Source organism: Jaculus jaculus, chromosome 10 (genome assembly GCF_020740685.1).
Source record: "Jaculus jaculus isolate mJacJac1 chromosome 10, mJacJac1.mat.Y.cur, whole genome shotgun sequence".
NCBI classification, from domain to species: Eukaryota; Metazoa; Chordata; class Mammalia; order Rodentia; family Dipodidae; genus Jaculus; species Jaculus jaculus.
The window spans coordinates 38261425-38285590 of record NC_059111.1 but is presented as its reverse complement, the minus strand read 5'-3'; the positions used below and the strand labels follow the sequence as shown (position 1 = coordinate 38285590).

General features: G+C 39.6%; 1 protein-coding gene and 1 pseudogene across 2 annotated transcripts in view; one reads left to right on the top strand and one right to left on the bottom strand.

Annotated features, from left to right (window-relative positions):
* LOC101597312 overlaps positions 1 to 12364 on the top strand; it is a 50323-nt pseudogene extending 37959 nt beyond the window's left edge.
* Filip1 (filamin A interacting protein 1) overlaps positions 1 to 24166 on the bottom strand; it is a 259788-nt gene that overhangs the window by 187906 nt on the left and 47716 nt on the right. The gene's annotated exons all lie outside the window — the stretch shown is intronic.

The window sequence follows — 24166 nt, the reverse complement described above, 5'->3', positions numbered from 1 at the left end:
TTAGCAGTTAAGGCACTTGCCTGCAAAGCCTAAGGACCCAGGTTCAATTGCCCAGAATACATGTAAGCCAGATGCACATGGTGGTGCATGCATCAGGAGTTCATTTGCAGTGACTAGAGGCCCTGGCGCATCCATTCTCTCCCTCTCTGTCCCTTTTGTGCTCTCTCTGTCAACTAAATAAATAAAATTTAAAAAAGGAAATCAATGTAGTGGTTCGTCAAAAATTTAAAAATTGAACTACCAGGTGTCCCAGATAAATCACTTCTGGGAACATACCTAAAGGAGTAAAAGTCAACATATCACTGAGGTACTTGCACATCCATAGTCACAGCTGCACTATTCACAATAGAACCAGCCTCGATGTCAACTGGTCAACAAAAGAATGGATAAAGAAAATGTGGTATATATACACAGGGGTGTTTTATTCAACTCTAAAGACAAATGAAAATTTCAGGAATATGAATAATTATATGTATATAGACATGAAAATATAAGGGGGAAGAGGTCCAAAGAGAGATGAGATGTGAGGATAAGAAGAAAAGCTATCCGATAGTCTTTCTTCATATAGATTCTATATTGAAATATATACATATATGTGTGACATAAGCATAGAAGGACAACTATTTGAAGGAAGGACAGGTTCCTGTGAGAAGGGAAAGAATGGACAGAGGAGGAAAGTGATGGACAAATAGGAGCAAGGCACCATGACATATGTGGATGAAAATGTCATAATGAAGTCAGTATGTTGTACACTCACTTGAACAAATCATAAAATGATATCATTTAATTATCTTGTTCCATTATCTTGTTCTATTATAACCTAATTAGTTGCAGTGCCTGCTTTGAGACCAAAAAGAAAGAAAAATAACTACCTAATCATGTTCAAATGTAAATACAGCAAAATAGCTTTTCTTTCACATTTGCAGTTTTGGATTACTCAAGTCTGTAAATCAGCTGAAAATAAACAGACTGAATGAGTTCGCTATGTGAACTCCAATGATTCCTCTGAAGCAGTTCTCTGGGAATCATACAAGAAGTTCTCTCTGCATCCCATGGACCACCAGAATCCATTTGTGACAGTCAGCTTCAGTTGCAGGATGAACTTCCAAACCAGGTACAAGTTATGGGAAGAAGGGATTTATTGAAGCTTACAGACCTAGGGGAAGTTCCAAAATGGCAGAAGAAGTTGGCCCCTTTCACAGGCCCTTGCTGAGAGAAAAGTAACATCCAGGCTAAGCTCCAGCACTTTGCATATCTTTAGACTGGAATTCTAAATCCACTCCCACCCCTTAAGGCTGGACCCTAAGACCTGCTCCCAGTGACACCTCCTCCACCCAGGTGGCTAAGACCTAAATTACAAGCTTTAATAAACTCCTGAATGTATTGGGGGACATCCCTTCAAACCACACTTGTGACCTGGAAATCCCAATCTTAACAAAAAACATGTGAGCATATTATGAAAGTTGTCAAATAAGCTACTTAATATTTCTTACTTAGTTTATTCACATGATTTCCTTATATTTAATGACCCTTTCTTGTAAGATAGTCAATTTTTTGATACAGTGTTTTTTTTACTCAGAAATCCAGGCAAATGCATATTACTGAAAGAAGGTGCTGATTGGAGTTAACAGGAGTTTTAAAATAATAACATAGAGAAAGAAAGGGACATCTGAAAAAATGCTATGCTTCTGTGGCTTTGAAAAAATCCATATTTTATGAATTAAAACCTTGGAAAGCTATCATGATGTCTAAATACTTAAACGGAAATATGATGCCTCAGAGAGGTCATTCTGGTATGAATGCAGGACTGTTCCATGTCTGGCCTTAAGAACTCAAGACATCAATCCCTTGAGATTGTAAAGCTCCCTAATTTTGATTAACTTATTTTTATGAGACACAGGCCTGATGTTTGGGTCCTTACATTTCATTAGTTCATTCTTTCAAATTAATGCCAAAAATTTCTTTCCTATGACTAAAAAGAAATTATTTATGTTGTAGTACTAAAGAAATATTTAGACTTAGCTGCTGAAAATATTATGGGGCTTGGAGGAAAATAATACCAGCATATGTCTCATCATGGCACTGGTATTAACAAAAAATGCCAAAGTACTATCTATGCAAGTCAGAAAATGCTGCAAGGTAAGCATCAACACCCACAGAAAGCATTTCCTGCTTTGAGGTTCTTCAAACATTTTCACTTCATAATATTAAAACAACGCATGTCAGAGACCCTTTCCACGTGAAAGGTTTGTAGTTAAAATGTTACATATATTTTCCTATTTATAATAAACATTATCTATACAAAAGAAGTTCTGGGTTTTGATGTTAATTTCGCACAAGACCCGTTTTCCATTAATGTGCTGACATGTACAATCTCACTAACCTGGTGTACTTTCTGTTGAGATTCAGGAGCTACGTGTTTTCTTTACTGTGTTGCTGTTTCATTTTCCTTCCCTGAAGCAAGAGACTATATGGCCTTGAGTGCCAAGACTTCAGACCAATTCTTTGTATTACACTTGATTGCCTCTTGGCTGTATGACTTCTGAGTACAAGTCATTGAACTCTTTAATGAAGTAGAGAATACATAATAAGTTTAAAAAAAAAGTAACACCTAACCATCTTGTGAATGATTACAAAGCAACATTTAAGAACAGGTCTCCTAGTTCCTGCTAAGAACAAAATGATAATTTTACCTCCTCACAGCCAGCCAATCTACACCTTCAGATGTACAAAGACTTGCAGTTCATTAACAGAGAATAATGTACTTGCTTAGGTGTCAATAATGCTGTTTCTGTCCCAGATTGTTTGCACACATCTATACTTACATACTGAGCTGTCTGTTCAACCTCTGTACTTATGTTTAATAGCCATCCCAAACTCTCCAAACTCAACATGTCCCAAATCCAATATCTGATCTTAATGCTTAGACTGTTCCTCCTGTAGCTGTCCCCGTCTGCATTAAAGGTGGCTCCATCCTTCAGGTCTCTGGGCTTGAAACTTTGATTAGACCCTTTTTCTCACATCCACATCCTGAAATCTTATCAGTGCACTGAGCAAGTAGATCCAGAATGTTACCATTTGTAGCAGTCGCTCACATTGCCACCACTCTAGACCCAATCACCTATATCTTCTGCCTGGACATGGCACACAGCAGACTCCAACTAACAGTTCCTCTTGTTTTGGCCCTTGTCCCAGTGCAGCTTCTCCTTCTCCTCTTCCTCTTTTGCCTTTTTGAGACAAGGTCTCACTCTGTAGCCCATTCTGACCTGGAACTCACTCACCCAGGCTACCCTTGAATTTGTAGGCCTCCTACTTCGGGCCTCTGAGTGCTGGGATTATGGGTATGAGCTACCACACTCAACTATAATGTCTCTCTTTTTAAAATATTTTTAATTGACAACTTCTATACTTCAGACAATAAACCATGATAATTCCCTCCCCTCCCCCACTTTTCCTTTCACAGCTCCACTCTCCATCATATCCCCTCATGCTCTCCATTAGTCTCTCTTTTATTTTGATGTCATTGTCTTTTTCTCCTATTATGAGGGGCTTGTGAAGGTATTGCTAGGCACTGTGAGGTTATGGATATCAGGGCCAATTTCTGTCTGGACAGTTGCATTGTAAGGAGTGGTGCCCTTCCTTTGGCTCTAACATTCTTTCTGCCAACTCTTCTGCAATGGACCCTGAGCCTTAAAGGGTATGATGGAGATGTTTCAGTACCAGACACTCCTCTGTTACTTCTCAGCACTGTGTTGCTTTTTGGGTTATCCCAGTGGTCACTCCCATCTGAAAAAAGAAGTTTCTCTAACCAAAAGTGAGAGTAGCATTAATATATGAATATGAACATTAAGTATAGTGCTTTCAGGGCAGTTTGGTGAAAATAATATATGCATTTAGCCAGACAAGAACAGGTATTTTATCTCTAAGGCTCATGACCTCCCCTGCCACAGGCTTTTGATTAGGTTTTCAGTACTAGGCATGTATTCCCTCCCATAGACTGGGCCTCCAAATCCAATTAGAGAGCAGTTGGTTTCCCCCAGAGTAGACATGCCACTATTGCACTCATTTGGTCATTTGGCCTGTCTGGCCAAAGTTGAGGCTTCCATTGTCTACTATTTTCACTGCTGATGACTTCTGTCTCCCATAGGGCTACATACAGTGAAGGTTTTTCCAGCTTTCAGTTGGCTGGTCTACAGGGAGAAGGTTTTCAGCTCAGCACCAGCTTGATTTCTCAGTGACCTTGTTGCCCAGACATGTGAAGTCTTCAGGAATAGTACCTTACCATTTGTTACTCTTGGGAAACAAAAAGGCTTGGCAATAGCCTATAATGTTTTGGAGGTAACAGGGACCTCCCTGGCCAGCAACTTACTGGAAGGTAGCCCATCCCTAGCACTGAAAATTTTCTAGTAGCAATCTATGGCTTCTGGATATAATATCTTTCTTGTTTGGTTTTGTTCCTTCTTGTTGTTTGTTTGTTTTTGATTCTTTCTTGGGAGTCAGGGTTTCATTCTGTAGCCCATGTTGGTCTCAAACTCAAGGTAATCCTCATGCCTCAGACTGTCAATTACTATAATCACAGGCATGAGCTACTACACCCAGCATACACTGACTTCTTAACTCAGAAGCTATACTGAGCTTTCTGATATTGTCATACTATGTTCTGTCCTTGTTCCAAACCCTTTCCAAGGAGAAGACAACATTTACATCCTGGCTTACAAGGCTATGTATCTGGCACCTGTTACCTTGTACACTGCTCTGCAGCCGCCCTTCCTTAGCTCACTCTGCTGGAGCCACAACAACCATTATGCCACCTCTCTAACCTTCCAACCATGGTCACGTCTGCACCTTTCTGTGTAGGCTTCTACACCCAGACATTTGCAGTTTATTCATATTGTCTTTAAATCTTTACTTAAATGTTACCTTCTCCATAAAAATTTCTGTATTCACACTCTCAATTCCTCTTATCTTCTTTATTTTTATGTTACTCCTCACTTTAAAACTTGTGATATGAGTTATTTAATTCTTAATTAAAATGTTCTGGGCTGGAGAGATGGCTTAGTTTAAGCACTTGCCTATGAAGTCTAAGGACCCTGGTTGGAGGCTCGATTCCCAAAACCCACGTTAGCCAGATGCACAAGGGGGCTCACACATCTGGAGTTCATTTGCAGTGGTGGAGGCCCTGGCACACCCATTCATTCTCTCTCTCTCTCTCTCTCTCTCTCTCTCTCTCTCTCTCTCTGTCTCTCTCAAATAAATAACTAAATAAAAATAAACAAAAAAATTTTTTAAAAAGTTCTCCTACCCCTAGCATGTAAGTTCCACCAGGGATGCAATCATTGTTTACTCATAAATCCTAAGCACCAAAGCAGTAAGCAATGAACACAGAGGAAATGCTTAATAAGTACTTGACAAATTAATGATTGGATGAATGAATACAGCAGTTTATCAAACAGCAAGAGGCCCAACATTGTCATTGTTAGAAGAGGGCAGCCAGCAAGAAAGACAGGAAGGTGAAGTTGTACACATTGCCTTTATTTCTTGAGACCACATTTGAGTCAAAGAGCAGCAACAGGCCCAGCTACCCCCTGCTGAGAGCCATGGGCATGGTAGCTGGGTCAGAGGAACAATGCCCTAAGCTACCTGAGAGGAAGAACACTCCTCTGTCCCCACCAGAAGCTAGCTACTAAGCCACCCTGCCTAGTGACATTACCATCCCTCCCATATGAATTTAAAAGCAGACTAAAATTCAAATTTCAGTCACAAATTCTACCCTTCTCTTTAAGCAGTGTGCAGGAGTACACAGAATAGATTGCCTAAAAAGGAGTTTCAAATACCAGGATGAACACTCAGGAATCACTAAGTATTGGATGAAAGTCAATGTTGTTAAAAAGAAAAAAGTAAAGAACTTACACTCAGGAATCAGAATTAATAAAGAGGCCAGACTTATAGAATTAATAGGACCAATAGGACTATATAAGTTACTATTAAAATTTATATCACAGAGATATTTGAGAAGATACTAAAACCATAGCAAAAAAAGTTGATTTGAAAATACAGCTCTTAAAATTCTGGTTTTTAAATTTTTATTTATTAAGGCAAGCCTAACAGACTGGCCTTTTTAAATGAGAGGGCAAGAACAAGAGCAAGTGAGTGACTGAGTGAGAAAGAGAGGGAAAAAAAAAAAAGAGGGAGAATTAGTGCACCAGGGCCTCCAGCCACTGTAATCAAACTCCAAATGCAAGTATCACCTTGTGTCTGACCTTACTCATGCATCATCTTGTGCTTCCAGCTTACGTGGGATCTGGGGAATTGAACGTAGGTCCTTGGGCTTTGTAGGCAAACATGTTAACCACTAAGCAATCTCTCCAGCCCAATTCTAGTCATCTTAAAAAAATAAATATTCTATTTTTATTTATTTGAGAGAGAGAAAGAGAATGGGCACATCAGCCCCAGCAAATGAACTCCAGACACATGTGCTGCCTCGTGCATCTACCGTACATGGGTCCTGGGGAATTGAACCTAGGTACATCCTTAGCCATCAGGGAAATGAAAATTAAAACTACTTTGACATTCCATCTCACTCCTGTCAGAATGGCTATCATGAAGAAAAAAAATGACAACAAATGTTGGCTAGGCTGTGGAAAAAGGGGAACACTTCTATACTGTTGGTGGAAATGTAGTCTGGTATAGCTATGTGGAAATGTGGAGTTTCTTGAGACAGCTAAAAATAGATTTACCATATGATCCAGCTATAGCACTCCTAGGCATATATCCTAATGAGTCTTCTCACTACCTTAGAGATACTTGCACAACCATGTTTTTTGCTGCTCTATTCACAATAGCTAGGATATGGAACCAGTCTAGATGTCTCTCAACAGGTGAATGGATTACAAAGATGTGATACATTTATATAATGGAGTTCTATTCTGTGGTAAAGAAAAATGAAATTTGCAGGTAAGTGGATTGATCTGGAAAGGATTATACTAAGTAAGGTATCGCAGACCCAGAAAGCCAAACATTGTATGTTCTCTCTCATATGTGGATCCTAGGTACAAATGATTAGACTTGTATGTAAGCTGGAACCAAAAATTGATAGCAGCCGCCAGAAAGCTAGAAAATGGGTGTAAGGGAGGGAGAAGAAGGAAGGTCTTAAGGGGATGGTATTATTTATATGTAAGTAGAAGAACAAATTATAGGAAGGGGAAAGGCCTAAGTGAGGCCAGGGGAAGAGATTGAGTAAAAGAAGGGTGTGGGGAAGGGTCAATCAAAATTTAAGATATTCTGAATAAGACATATGAAAGCCTACTTTTTTGGATAATGGCACATCCAGAAGCCATAGAAAATATTCCATGCTAGGTATGGGAAACCTTCCAGTGAATTGCTGGACAGGGAGGTCAATGTTGCCTCCAAAACATTACAGGCTATTGCCAAGGCCCTTGGTTTCCCATGAGTAACAGACCCTATTGCTGAAGACTTCACATGTCTGGGCAGCAAGGCCACTGAGAAATCAAGCTGGTGCTGAGCTGAAAACCTTCTCCCTGTAGACCACCAACTGAAAGCTGGAAAAATCTTCACTGTATGCAGCCCTATGGGAGACAGAAGTCATCAGCAGTGCACACCAGAAGCCTCAACTTTGGCCAGACAGGCCAAATGACCAAATGAGTGCAATAGTGGCATGTCTGCTCTGGGGGAAACCAACTGCTCTCTACCTAGACTGGAGGCCCAATCTATGGGAGGGAATACATGCCTAGTACTAAAAACCTAATCAAAAGCCCATGGCAAGGGAGGGGTATAAAGTCTGCTCTTGTCTGGCTAAATGCATATATTATTTTCACCAAACTGCCCTGAAAGTACTACACTTAATGTTCATATTCATATATTAATGCTACTTTCACTTTTGGCTAGAGACGCTTCTTTTTTCAGATGGCAGTGACCATCAGGATAACCCAAAAGGCATCATAGTGCTGAGAAGTGACAGAGGAGTGTCTTGCATTGAAACTTCTCTATCACACCCTCCAAGGCTCAGGGTCTATTGCGGAAAACGTGGCAGAAAGAATGTAAGAGCCAAAGGAAGAGTACCACTCCTTGTAATGCAACTTTCCACAAAGAAATTGGCCTTGATATCCATGACCTCACAGTGCCTAGCAATACCTTCACAAGACCCTCATAATAGGAGAAAGAGACAATGACACCAAAATAAAAGAGAAACTAATGCAGAGCAGGAGGGGATGTAATGGAGAGTGGCATTGTGGGGGGGAAAGCGGGGGAGGGGAGGGAATCATGGTTTATTGTCTGTAAGTATAGACGTTGTCAAAAGATTTTAATAAAAAAAATTCTGGGATAAAGAGATTGCTTAGTGGTTAAGGCACATGCCTGCAAAGCTTAACGACCCAGGTTAGATTCTCCAGGTCCCATGTAAGCCAGGTGCACATGGTGGCATATGTGTTGGAGTTTGCAGTGGCTAGAGTCTCTGGTGTGCCCATTCTCACTCTCTCTCACCCTCACCCCTCTGTCTCTATTAAATAATAAAAAAAATCTTTTAAAAAATTCCAAATAGCCAGGCATGGTGGCACACACATTTAATCCCAGCACTTGGGAGGCAGAGGTAGGAGAATTACTGTGAGTTCAAGGCCACCCTAAGAATACATAGTGAATTCCAGGTCAGCCTGAGCTAGAGTGAGACCCTTCCTCGAAAAAAAAAAAAATTCAAAATTATGCTAGCATTGGAAGGAATGTGGTTGGGAAGGAAGCATACAAAGATTTTGGTGTTATGAATAACATATGAACATACAAATTAATTCTGGTGTACTATATTTAGTTTTAAGAACTAAACTTGAATTATAATTACTAAAAAAACACAACTATAGGAGACAGAGCGATGGTGTACTGGTTAAGGCACTTGCCTGTGAAGCCTAAGAGCTCATGTTTGAAACTCCAGGCCTCATGTAAGCCAGATTCACAATATGACACAAGTGTCTAAGATCAAACATGCATACAAGGGTGTATACACATCTGGAGTTCAATTACATTGGCCTGGTGTATCAATACTCCTGGCCTCTTCCATCTCTCTCTCTCTATCTTATTAAAAAAAAAAAAAAAAAAAAAACCTTCAACTACTGCTTTTACATCATAAGAAAAAAAGTGAAAAAAATCAATCCAACCAGGGTACAAAAATTGAGAAGACGGGCTGGAGAGATGGCTTAGTGGTTAAGCGCTTGCCTGTGAAGCCTAAGGACCCCAGTTCGAGGCTCAGTTCCCCAGGACACACGTTAGCTAGATGCACAAGGGGGCGCATGTGTCTGGAGTTCGTTTGCAGTGGCTGGAAGCCCTGGCGCGCCCATTCTCTCTCTCTCTCTGCCTCTTTCTCTCGCTGTCTATTGCACTCAAATAAATAAATAAAATAAAATAAAATAAAAACTGAGAAGAGGAAATGGGAAGGTGGCTCAGTGTTAAAGCTGCTCACATACAAAGCCCCTGGCCCAGTCTCTCCAGCTGCCCATGTAAAGCCAGAGGCCATTCCTTGGCAGTGGCAAGAGACTTTGGTGTGCCCATACACACATATTTGCAAATGAATAAATTCTTTTAAATAAATAAAATGGGGACTAGAGAGATGGCTTAACAGTTAAGTCACTTGCCTGCAAAGCCTAAGGACCCACATTGAATTCCCTAGTACCCATGTAAGCCAGATGTACAGGATGGCACATGCATCTGGAATTCATTTGCAGTGGCAGAGGTCCTGGTGTGCCCATTCTCTCTATCTGCTTTTTTTTCTCTCTCTCTCTTGCTCAAATAAAGTTTTATTTAAAAAAAATTTTTTTAATGGGGCTGGAGAGGATGGCTCAGCAATTAAGGCACTTCTTTGTAAAACCTAATGACCCTGGTTCAGTTCCCCAGTACCCATGTAAAGCCAGATGCACAAAGTGGCACATGCATCTGAAGTTTGTTTGCAGTGGCCTAGAGACCTTGGCCCTAATGTGCCCATTCTCTCTTCCCCTCTTTGGGCAAATAGATAAATAAATAAAATATTTAAAACTAAACAAATAAAAATAAAATATCCAGACATGGTGGCACACCCATTAATTACCAGTACTGGGGAGGCAGAGGTAAAAGGATCACCATGAATTCAAGGCCAACCTGAAACTACATAGTGAATTCCAGGTCAGCCTGGGCTAATGAGAGAGCCTACTTCGAAAGCAAAAGGAAAGAAATAAAGGAAGGAAAGAAGAAAAGGAAAGGAAAGAAAAGAAAAGGTGGCAGAATACAAAATTAACACAAAAAAATCAATAACCTTATACATAAAAGACAAATATGCCAATATCTTTCTAATCAGCAAGGCTGACCAGTTTTCAATAGACACACATGTGCGCACACACACACACACACACACACACACACACAAATCAAATACCTTGGAATCTCACTAATCAAGGATGTGAATGACCTATAATATTATGAAAACATCAAAACAGTCAAGAACCAGTGGCCCACACCTCTGCCCAGTGCTCCTGCCCCTCCACCCTGCGGGCGCCATTGGGGGTGGGCAGGTGCCAGTTGCTCCCAGCAATGTCCTGCCACTTCAGACCGGTTTCCAGCACCTCTTCCTCCTGGTCCCTGGTGAGCTGCGTTGGGTTTAAGTCTTTACTTGACAAAAACGAGCTGTTGTGCAGCCATTCGTACCTATATTGGGGAAATACAGCGTACGAGCAAGAAGCTTACAGCCTCAGGGGTGAAAGTTCTTTCATGCCAGAGACCGCGAACCCTTGCAGTCGTTTATGTCATGCCTTCTTCAGACAGAAGATAACAAAAAGTTGCAACCAAAGAGCTCTTCATCTTGTTGATAAGGTCACTAATAAGCCAAAAGTCTGTCAATGTCAACCGCAGCGTGTCAGACCTTTCTATCCTTACAAGGTGCTACTTCTGATTCTCAAGGCTGAGGGCAAAGGAAATGCAATCAAGTCAGTTATAGTTGACATGCTTGATGTTGCAAAGGTGCTTAATCAGCCTCCAATGTATCCTGCTAAATATTTTGGTTGTGAGCTGGGAGCACAGACACAGTTTGACGTTAAGAATGACCATGTCAGTGGATCTCATAAGGCAAATAAGCTGAAAGAAATGTTGAATGGGCTCATTAAAAAGTGTGTCCTCAGGCTGGAGAGATGGCTTAGCGGTTAAGCGCTTCCCTGTGAAGCCTAAGGACCCTGGTTCAAAGCTCAATTCTCCAGGATCCACATTAGCCAGATGCACAAGGGGGCGCACGCATCTGGAGTTAGTTTACAGAGGCTGGAAGCTCTGGCGCACCCATTCTCTCCCTCCCTCTCCCCCCCCCCTTTCTCTCTCTCTCTAGACCTTCTTCTCTCTGTCACTCTCAAATAAATAAACAAACAAACAAACAAAAAAATGTGTCCTCTATCCCGAGTGTGAGACTCCTGAAACAGATCTGCATGTCAACACTTAGAAGTAAACAACAGGCAATTCTTGTAAAGTTTGTGGCTTTTGAGGTGTGCTTGATACACATCATAAGCTCTGTACATTCATTCTCAAAAAACCAAATGAGGACCATGACAGTGGTACAGGAAAGAAAGAGAAAGAAAAGAAAATTAGAAAGGACAAAGACAAGGAAAATGGCTCTGTATCCAGCAGTGAGACATGACTACCTCCACCACCAAATGAAATTAGTCTTCCTCCACACGCTGTGGAAGAAGAGGGGCTGGTGATTGGGAGGAGATACAACTGAGGAAGCCCAGAGGCACAGAGTGGATGAAATCAGTGACTATGCAAAAGTTCTGACCCTCATTGATGATTTGGAAAAGAAAAATGTAAGAGTGTGTCAATATCCTGTTTGATTTTGTAAAGAAAAGGAAAGAGAGCATCTGACACAGAAGCTGTTGCTGAAGCAGAAGGACTAGATGTAAAAGCCATGGGCTCTCTTGTGCTGAGGGACGTTCTCTTTAATGAGAAGATTAGAGTGCGAATTAAGAAATACAGGTGCTACTTCCTAAGATTTTGTCACAACAACACAAAGGTTCTGGAGTGTGTGGTAGCAATGCATAGAGCTCAGCTCATCTCCAAGATTCCACACATTTTGAAGGAGATGATTGACTCAGACCTTTTAGAGGAAGAGGTCATCATTAGCTGGTCAGAATAGTCCTCTAAAAAAACTGTCTCAAAGACCTTGCCAAAGAGATTCATATCAAAGCAGACCCATTTACAATGATTAAAGGAAGCAGAGGAAGAATCTTGTGGTGGTGAGGAAGAGGATGAAGATGAAAATATTGAGGTGGTGTATTCAAAGACTGCCAGTGTACCGAAGGTTGAAACTGTGAAGTCTGACAAGGATGATGACATTGATATTGATGCCATTTAAAAGGATAGATGCAACCTAGCTTAACAGTGTAAAGCTGCAAATTTTTCTCCACTTTCAACCAGATGTGCAACATGTATATGCAAAAGTTAAATAACTTAACATCATGCTACACTTAATACTAAAATCTATTACTGTGAGTGATCTATAATTAAGCCCAGTGGGACATCTAGGGAGTCCATCCATACAAATCAGTGAGCAGATGTAGTTTGCTTATTTCTAGCATGTTTCTTTTGGAAAAAGTAGTAATGGACACATTTGGATCACATTTATACAGTTCTAAAAATAAAGATGTGATTTGGGGCTCTGAATGCCTTATACTAAAGTAATTGGCTTCTTTAAAAATGTGCCATCTGGGCTGGAGGGATGGTTTAGCGGTTAAGTGCTTGCCTGTGAAGCCTAAGGACCCTGGTTCGAGGCTCGGTTCCCCAGGTCCTACGTTAGCCAGATGCACAAGGGGGTGCACGCATCTGGAGTTCGTTTGCAGTGGCTGGAAGCCCTGGCACGCCCATTCTCTCTCTCTCCCTCTATCTGTCTTTCTCTCTGTGTCTGTCGCTCTCAAATAAATAAACAAAAATTTAAAAAAAAATGTGCCATCTAACCTGGTAAGGTCCTAGGATTGGAGCCTGTTAGACTTTGTTAGTGCTGAGGCTATACAGAGGTCTTCAGTGGAATGTAAACACAAACTTAATTATAACAGCCACTAAGAAATTAATAGTACTTTCAAAGTTTATCTCTAGTCCCTTGAAATCAGTAAATGTTAATTACTTTGTTGTGCTGATGTAGACTAATGATCAGTGAAAGTGTAACATCCTCCTGAGAAGTGAATACCTGAGTGTCCTATAATCTTAAGAGCAAGTTTTGAAACTTGGGATTGTAGATTTTTTTAGTCTGTGTACATTTGCTCCAAGTTGTAGTCTTTGGAGTCATGGGCATTGCACGTTGGATGAGCCAGGGAAATTATTACATTAACAAATAGGTATTTTATGTGTATGTAGTGGTTGCTTTGTACTGAGAGAAAAGCTTTAAGGTATAATTAAATAGTAAACTATGATTTTATTTGGGAGAAATGGGGAAAGGTGCATTTAATCTGTATTTCAAATTGAGCATAGTTTTACAGCTTTTACCCATAAATAATAATTTCAAGTTGTTTGGACATTATCTTATGTTTGGTGCTTTCTCCCTCATTCTTTGATATTATGGTTTATTCCTTAACACCTTTTACATCTGGACACATAGAATGTGCTTTAAATTTTGGTTGCTATCTTCCTAAAATAATTGTTACGATGCTTCGAGCTTGATTTTCCCTCCTTCATTGTTTTATTTAAAGAGAAAGTTAAAATCATTTTTAAAAAACACTCAAGAAAGAATTGAGAAGAACTTGAAAAGACAAAAACACCTCCCATGCTCCTGAATAAGTATAATTAATATTGTGAAAATGGAAATTCTATCAAAAGCAATATACAGATTCAATGTGATACCAATAAAAATCCCAGTATAATTCTTCACAGATACAGAAAAAAATAATCTCAAAATTCATATGAAATGGCAGAAGGCCTCAGACATCAAAAAATAACCTCAGCAAAAGACACTCAGGAAGTATCATACCCAGTCTAAAGCTATACTACAAAGCCATAGTAACAAAAACAGCATGGTACTGGCATAAAAATGGACATGTAAGGGCTGGAGAGATGGATTAGCGGTTAAGACACTTGCCTGTGAAGCCTAAAAACCTAGGTTCAATTCTTCAGTACCCATGTAAGCTAGATGCACAAGGTGGAACATGTATCTGGAGTTCATTTGCAGTGGCTAGAGGCCCTTATATGCCCATTCTCTCCCTCCCTCCCTTCTTCTCCTTCTCTTCTCTTCTCCTTCTTCTCTTTCTCTCTCTCTGTCTCTCTCTATCTCTTTCTCTCTCTCTCTCCTCTTTCTTTCCCTCTCAAATAAAGTACTAAAAAAAAAAAAAAAAAGACATATAGACCAATGGAATACAACTGAGGACGCAGTCCTTAGTTCAAGTAACTATAGAAACTTGATCTTTGACAAAGAAGCCAACAATGCAGACTGGAGAAAAGGCAGTATCTTCAACAAATGGTGCTGGACAAATTGGACAATCACATGTACAAAAATGAAACGAGACACACTCCTCTCACCATGCACAAAAAAATCAACTACAAATGGATTAAAGACCTCAATACAAGACCTGAAATTCTTAAAAGCCTGGAAGAAAAAATAGGGGTGACTCACCATGATATTGGAGTGGGGAAAGACTTCCTGAACAATTCCCCAGTAGCACAGGAAACCAAGCACTCAACCAGTGGGATCTCATGAAGCTAAAAAACTTCTGTACAAACATACCATAAACAGAGCCAACACACTACCCATAGAATGGGAGAAAATCTTTACCAGCTATACCACTGACAGAAGCCCAATATCTAGAATCTACAAAGAACTGAAAAAACTGATCAATTTAAAAACAAATCAAACAGCGCACTCAAAAAATATGGGGCAGAGGGGATGGAGAGATGGTTTAGTGGTTAAGGCATTTGCCTGCAAAACCAAAGGATCTCAGTTTAATTCTCTAGTGCCCACATAAGCCAGAAGTGCAAAGGGGGAGGGGCACAAGCATCTGGAGTTCATCTGTAATGGTTGGATGCCCTAGTGTGCCCATTATCTATCTCTCTCTCTCTCTCTCTCTCTCTCTCTCTCTCTCTCTCTCTCTCTCTCTCCCTCCCTCCCTCCCTCCTTTCCTCTTTCTGTCTCTCAAATAAATAAGTAAATAAATAAATAAATAAAATATGTTTTAAAAAATGGGGCAGACACTCAATTCACAATAGCTGGGAAATGGAACCAGCCTAGATGTCCCTCAACTGATGAGTGCATAATGAAGATATAGCACATTTATACAATGGAGTTCTACTTAGCAGTAAAGAAAAATGAAGTTATGATATTTGCAGGAAAATGGATGGATCTGGAAAGGATTATACTAAGTGAGGTAACCCAGGCCCAGAAAGCCAAACATTGCATGTTCTCTCTCATATGTGGATCCTAGCTACAGATGAGTGGACTTCTGTGTGAGTAGGAAGAAAACTCAGTAGCAAAGACCAGTAATCTAGAAAAGAGATATAAAGGGAATAAAAAGGAAGGGAGGGGGAACCTAATAGGATGGTATTATATATCTGTAAAAGAAGAATAGATTAATGAAATGAAAAGGCCTAAGTGAGGCCAGGGAAGAGATAGAGTAAAGGAAAGGTGGGGGGGGGCATGCTAATCAGAATCTAAGAGGATAAATAAATCATGTGGAAACCTACCTTTTTTTTTTTTTTTTTTTTCAAGGTAGGGTCTCACTCTAGCCCAGGCTCATCTGGAATTCACTATGGAGTCTCAGAGTGGCCCCGAACTCACGGCGATCCTCCTACCTCTGCCTCCCGAGTGCTGGGAGTAAAGGCGTGCACCACTACGCCCGGTGAAACTTACTTTTTTGGACAATGGAACACTCAGGAGCCATAGATTGTTACTAGAAAACGTTCAGTGCCAGGGATGGGATATGTTGGCCACAGAGGTCCCTGATGCCCCCAAAACATTACAGGCCATTGCCGAAGCCCTTGGTTTCCCACCAGGAATAGATAGCAAGACCCTGTTGCTGAAGATTCCACATACTTGGACTGCAAGGCCACTGAGAAATCCTGCTGTAACTGAGCTGATAACCTCCTCCATGTAGACCAGCTGACAGACAGCTGGAAGAAGCCATTCTGCATGCAGTTCAATGGTAGAGAGATAAATCACCAGTGAAGATACTTAACGGTGGACACTGCAAGCCTTATATTTTGCCAGCCAGGCCAAATGAGCCAACTGGTGCAATAGTGACATGTCTGTCATGGTGGAAACCAACTGTCTTCTAATTGGACTGGGGGCTGCTCCATGGGAGGGAATATATCCTGATACTGAAAACTTAAAACAGGAGTATTCATGAGCCATAGGGGTGTAACATCTGCTGGTCTCTGGCTAAATGTTTGTACTATGCTTATCAAACTGCCCAGTAAGCACTTCTCTTAATGTTCATACCCTTATATTAATGCTACTCTCACTTTTGGTAGAGAATCTTCTCTTTTCAGATGGCAGTGACCTTGGGATGACTCAGAAGGCATCATGGTGCTAGGAAGAAGTGACAGAGGAGTGATCAGCACTGCAATATCTCTATCACACCATCCAAGGCAGAAGAGGTGGTGGAAAGAATGTAAGAGCCAAAGTAAGGGTAGGACTCCTTACAACATGCTCCTCCAGACACAAAATGACCTGGATATCCATGACCTCACAGTGCCTGACACTACCTACACAAGACCATCATAAGAAGAGGAAAATATGATGCATCAAAATAAAAGAGAGACTGACTGAGAGGGAAAGAGGATATGATGGAGAATGGAGTTTCAAAGGGAAAAATGGGGGGAGGGAGGGCATTACCATGGGATATTGTTTACAATCATGGAAGTTGATAATAAAATAAAATAAATAAATAAAATAGGTCAAAGAACTGAATAGGGAATTCTCAATGGAAGAAATATAAATGGCTAATACACACTTAAAAAAATGTTCAACATCTTAACATCTTTAACCAATAGGAAAATGCAAATAAAAACAACTATGAGATTCTACCTTACTACAGTGAGGATGGCACTCATTAAAAAAATCAAATGAGGGCTGGTGAGATGGCTTAGTGGTTAAGCACTTGCCTGTGAAGCCTAAGGACCCCGGTTTGAGGCTCGGTTCCCCAGGTCCCACGTCAGCCAGATGCACAAGGGGGTGCACGCGTCTGGAGTTCGTTTGCAGAGGCTGGAAGCCCTGGCGCGCCCATTCTCTCTCTCTCCCTCTATCTTTCTTTCTCTCTGTGTCTGTTGCTCTCAAATAAATAAATTTAAAAAAAAATATCAAAAAAAAAAATCAAATGAAGCCAGGCCTCATGGCATATGCCTTTAATCCGAGCACTTGGGAGGCAGAGGTAGGAGGATCATCGTGAGTTGAAGGCCACCCTGAGACTATATGGTGAATTCCAGGTTAGCCTGAGCTAGAGTGAAACCCTATCTTAAAAAAAAAAAAAAATCAAATGACAATAAATGTTGGTGAGGATGAAGGAAAAGAGGAACCCTCATTCACTTCTAGTGGGAGAGCAAACTTGTACAACCACTATGGAAATCAATATGAAGACTTCTGAAAAAGACAAAAATAGAGCTACCAATCTACCCAGCCATTACTCTACTGGGAATCTATTCTAAAGGCTCCACTCTTCACTACAAAGAAATTTGTTCAAACATTTTCATAGCTGCTCAATTCACAACAATTAAGAACCAGAGTCAACCCAGATGTCCATTGTTTGGTGATTGGATAATGAATATGTGGTACATATATACAATGGAATTCTACTCAGCAGTAAGGAAAATAATATAATATATATATTTATATATATATAACATATATATAAATAATATATATAATTTATATAATTATATAATATATATAAATATATATATTATATATGTATATATATATTATATATATGTATAGTATATTTGTAGGAAAATGGATGTACTTGGAACAGACATACTAAGCAAACTCACAAGCACAGAAAGACAAATGCCACAAGTGCTCCTTTATCTGGGCTGCTAACCTGTATCAGCTTTAGTTGCAGGCATACCTGACAAACAACTTGAGGAACAGCTAATAAGGATAGAAAGGTTGGGGTGGGGGGAGAAAAGGCAGAGGGAGATACAGATAAAACGAAATCTAAAATGAACTGGTACCAAAGAAACATTCTTCTTGGATAGCAGACTAAAAGTTATACCTCTCAATAGGAGTATGGGGATTATCTGGTCAGAAGGGCCTGAGAGGGTGGGATAAACCCTAACCCTAAAACATTAGGCTCTGGCTTGTAACCCCCAGTATCAGAAATCAGTTGCTACCCACATTGAGCTTTTGACCAGAGAGACCTACAAGGTCCCCAAAACAAGACAGGCTTCTATCAGAGAACTTGATTGTCTGTCCAAGGTAAAAGGTAAGTCCCGGGCTGGAGAGATGGCATAGCAGTTAAGCGCTTGCCTGTGAAGCCTATGGACCCTGGTTCGAGGCTCGGTTCCCCAGGTCCCACGTTAGCCAGATGCACAAGGGGGCACTCGCGTCTGGAGTTCTTTTGCAGTGGCTGGAAGCCCTGGCATGCCCATTCTCTCTCACACTCTCTATCTGCCTCTTTCTCTCTCTCTGTCACTCTCAAATAATCAAATAAATAAATAAAAATCTTTAAAAAAAAAAAAAAAAAGGTAAGTCCCTGTTGCTGAGGACACCACATACTGCTGACACAGAACATTAAAAGATCCAGCCGAAAAAAACGTAAGAGCCAAAGGAAAGGTAGGACACATTATATCATGCTCCTCCAGACATAAAATGGCCTGGATATCCATGACCTTTAGTGTTTGACACTACCTACACAAGACCACCATAATAGGAGGAAAAGATGATGATGTCAAAATAAAAGAGTGACTGACTGAGAAGGGACAGGGGTAGTAAAGTGTCAAAGGGGAAAGTGGAGGGAAGGATGGAATTACCATGGGTTATTGTCTACAATTATGGAAGTTGTCAATAAAAAATAAATTTTCAAAGGAAAAAAAAGGTCCAGATGAATCTGGAAGGAAGCCATCTTCCAGATGGTTAGCCTGCATAGTGCTGGAAAGCACTACATGAACTGCTGGGGGAAAATGGCCAACAATGTTGTGAGCAAGCAGGGTATACTGCTATACAAAAGCAACCAGCCTGACAAGATGTACACAAATGTGCAATAGCGGCACCCAGCCTAGGTTGGCTAAAAGATCTGCTCAGTGAAAAAAAACAAACAAACCCATAGCTGGAAATGGGAAACAAGTCAAAATCCTATGGAAGTCAAGATTATGGACTCCAACAAGAAGCTCCCACTATTCTCTGGCTAATAGAGAGATTATAGCCATCAAAATCTCTCTAAATTAGCAATATTTATCCCATTTAACCTATGCTGTTCTCACTTTACACTGGATAATCTGCTTTTCAGAAGGCATCAAGAATCAAGGACAGGCTGGGGGTGGTGGCGCACACCTTTAATCCCAGCACTTGGGAGGCAAAGGTAGTAGGATCGCCATGAGTTCAAGGCCACCCTGAAACTCTATAGTGAATTCCAGGTCAGCCTGAGCTAGAGTGAGACCCTACCTCGAAAAACCAAAAATTAAAAAAAAAAAAAAAAAAAAAAAGAATCAAGGACAACCAAATTCTACCAACAAGACAAGAAAAGATAGCTGAGTTCCTGGCAAGTGATGAACCATGCCTTGCACACATCAGTTGGGCCCACGTGAAACCACAGAGGAACTGGTGAGATGAACAAGACTGATGCTTCCATGGCAAACCTCACACCAGTATGATGGAGACAGACACTGGGAATATTCAAAACATACCAAAGCAGAAATTCAGAAGCTGATGAAAGCACAACCCTAAAGTAGACTTAAAACACACACACACCATGGCTCAGGTAATTATGTGGAAGAGGGACTGGAAAGACTGTAAGAGCCACAGGGTAGAAGGTCATATTCAGAGGGTTTCTCCCACCCCCCAAATGACTGACTGCTGCTCTCACAACTGATAACCCACAACTCCATGATGAATACCAGCAATTCCACTGAGGAGGGCCCTCAGAAGAATGGGGGAAAGGAGGATGGAAATGGTGGTACCAATACATGATGTGTTCATATCAGTTTTCTACTTAATATAAAAACAAAAAGAAGTTGGGTGTGGTAGTGCACACTTTTAATCCCAGCACTCAGGAAGCAGAGGTACGATTGCTGTGAGTTCCAGGCTACCCTGAGAATACAGAGTGAATTCCAGGTCAGCCTAGGCTAGAGTGAGACCCTACTTCGAAAAACCAAAAAAAGAAAAAGAAGAGAGAGAGAGACTTGGGTAATATGGTGGCATAGTAGCTATGCCAAAGCAGCAGATAAGTAGAAAAACACCAAAATACACTCTTCTACTTAAAAGTGAAGGTGTATAAAAAATTATCAACAATGTCAGAGAAGCAGTTCTGGAAGATAACAACTGTCAATCAAGACTACTTTGTTCAGCAAAGCTACCAATCCAAATAGAGCAATACGGACATTCCACAACAAAAACAAACTAAAGGAATATATGAACACTAAACCAAGTCTACAGAAAATACTTGAAGGGATCCTTCACACTGAAAAGAAAGAAAAACACACACATAAGGAAATAGGAGAAACTAAATCATACTCAAGTAATAATTAACAAAAGAGAATAAAGGAAAAACAGGAAGAACTACAAAACAAGAATACCAAGAATAAATGCATACCTTTCAATAATAATTGTCAATATCAATGGCCTCAATACCCCAACCAAAAGACATAGGCTTGGAGACTGGGAATTTTGTTGCCTCTAAGAAACTCACCTTTCCATAAAAGACAGACACTGTCTTAGGGTGAAAGGATGAAAAATGATATTTTAGCAAATGGGCTTAGAAAACAAACAGGTGTTGCTATCCTAATATCTGACAGGATAAATGTCAAACCGACATTAGTTAGGAAAGAAGGTTACTTTATATTTACTAAAGAAACACTCCAAGAGGAGGACATTACAATCCTAAACATATATGCACCTAACATGGGAGCTTTCAATCTCATCAAACCAATACTATTAGGTCACAGGTAACATCAAATAATTATAGTGGGTGACTTCAATACATCATTCTCATTAAGTGACAGGTAATTCCAACAACAAATAACAAAGAAGTATCTCGATTAAATGAACTCATACAACCAATAGATCTAACAGATATCTATAGAACATTTCATCCAAATACTACATAATACACATTCTTTACAATAGCACATGGAACATTCTCTAAAATAGATCATATACTAGTACACAAAGCAAATTTTAACAAATACAGGAAAACAATTCCTTGCACACTATGTGATCACAATGATTTTAATCTATAAATCAACAGCAAGAAAAGCTACAGAGCATACACAAAATTATGGAAACTAAATAGTACACTACTAAATGATGAATGAGTCTATGAAGAAATCAAGAAGGAAACCAAAAAAAAAAATTCATAAAAATGATGGAGAGTAGAGTTGTGAAGGGGAAAACAAGGAGGGAGGAAATTATCATTGTTTATTGTCTATTATTATAGAACTTGTCAATAATAAAAAATAAATTAAAAACATAGAATCAAATGATAGTGAGAACACAACATACCAAAACCTTTGAAACACAATGAAAGCAGTTCTAAGAGGGAAATTTATAGCTTTAAGTGCCTATATTAAGAAATTAGGGGAGGGGGTAGGTCACGGATGAGCCTAATAATGGTACTAAACTGCCTGTACTTGCAGAATAGAAAACTAATAAAAAAAAATAAAAGAAATTAGAAAAGTGGCAAGTAAACAACTTAATGCTTCACCTCAAGGCTTTGGAGAAAAGAACAAGACAAACCAAAAATCAGTAGGCAAAAGGAAATAATAAAGATTAGGGCAGAAATTAATGAAATAGAAACCAAAAACAATACAAAGAATCAATAAAACAAAGAGTTGGTTCTTTGGAAGGATAAACAAGATTGATAAACCTTTAGCAAACCTGATTAAAAGAGAGAAGAGACACAAATTAATAAAATAAGTGATGAAAAAGGCACCATTACAACATATACCAAAGAAATTCAGAAAATCATAAGGATATACTTTAAGAATATATACTCACTAGCTGAAAATCTGAAAGAAATGGATGATTTCCTTGATTTATATGAACTAACAAAATTAAATAAAGATGAGAGAGATAATTAGACCTATAACAAGCTCAGAGATTTAAGCAGTTATAAAAAAAAAAAATCTTTCAACCTCACAAAATCCAGGCTCAGATGGATTCACTGGTGAATTTTCCAGGACTTCATGGAAGAACTAACAGCATGGCTTCTCAAACTTTTCCATAAAATAGACAAGGAAGGAATTCTACCAAACTCCTTCTACGAAGCCAGCATCGCCTTGATCCCAAACCCAGACAAAGACAGAACAAAAAAGAAAATCACAGACCAATCTCCCTCATGAACCTAGATGCAAAAATTGTCAACAAAATATTGGCAAACGAAATACGAGAATATATCAAAAAGGTCATTCACCCCAACCAAGTAGGCTTTATCCCAGAGATGTAGGGATGATTCAGCATACACAAATTGATAAATATAATGCACTATATAAGTGACTGAAGGACAAAAATCACATCATCATCTTAACAGATAAAGAAAATGCATTTTACAAAATCCAACATCCATTCATGGTAAAACTGCTACAGAAACTGGGAATAGAAGGAACACATCTTAACATAATAAAGGCTATTTATGACAAACCTACAACCAATATAATACTAAATGGGGGAAAACTTGAAGCTTTTCCACTAAAATCAGGTACAAGACTAGGGTCCTACTGTCCCCATTTTTATTTAATAGAGTACTGGAAGTTTTAGCTATAGAAACAAGTCAAGAGACACACATAAAAGGGATACAAATTAGAAAGAGTTTAAATTATCATTATATGATTCTTTACACAAAAGACCCTAAAGGCTGTACCAGCAAACTGTTAGAGCAGATAAGCACTTTCAGCAATGTAGCAGGATACAAAATAAACACATAGAAATCAGTAGCTCTCTTACATACTTACAACAAACATGCTGACATTTCTGTTTTTATATAACTTTTGTTTTATTTATTTATTTGAGAGTGACAGAGAAAGAAAGAGGCAGAGAGAGAAAGAGAGAGAATGGGTGCGCCAGGGCCTCCAGCCACTGCAAACGAACTCCAGAAACGTGCACCCCCTTGTACATCTGGCTAACATGGGTCCTGGGGAATTGAGCCTCGAACCGGGGTCCTTAGGCTTCACAGACAAGTGCTTAACCACTAAGCCATCTCTCCAGCCCCATACTGACATTTCTTAGTTACAATTTCTTAGTCACAATCACCTCAAAATAAATAAATAAATAAATAAGTACTTTAGAATAAACCTAACCAAAAAAGTGAAGAATCTCTACAGTGAAAACTTTAAAACACTCAAGTGAGAAATTGTAAAAGATACTAGGAAATAATGTTCTTGGATTGGAAGAATCAATATTGTGGAAATGTCAATCTTACCAAAAGAAATCTATACATTTAATGCAATCCTAATCAAAATTCCAATGGCATTCTTCACAGAAATAGAAAAAATAATTTTAAAATTCATTTGGAAGCACAAAAAGCTTGAATAGCCAAAGCAATTCTGAGCAACAAAAATAAGGCTGGTGGTAGCACCATACCAGATTTTGAGCTATATTACAGAGTCATAGTAACAAAAACAGCATGATACTGAACCAAAAACAGACATGTAAATCAATGGAAAAGAATAGAGGTAAACTGGGTGTGGTGGCACACACCTTTAATCCCAGAACTCAGGAGGCAGAGGTAGGAGGATTGCCATGAGTTTGATGTCACCCTGAGACTACATAGTTAATTCCAGGTCAGCATGGACCAGAATGAGACCCTACCTTGAAAAACCAAAAAAAAGTATAGAGGACCCAGATGGAAGTCCAGGTCTAGGCAGCAACAGCCACTTGATGTTGGAAAAAATGCCAAAAATATTTATTGGAGAAAAGACAGCCTCTTTAACAAATGGTGCTGAGAAAACTGTGTTTCTATATGTAGGAGGATGAAAATAGATCCCTATCTCTCTCCATGCACAAGAATCAAGTCCAAATGGATCAAAGACT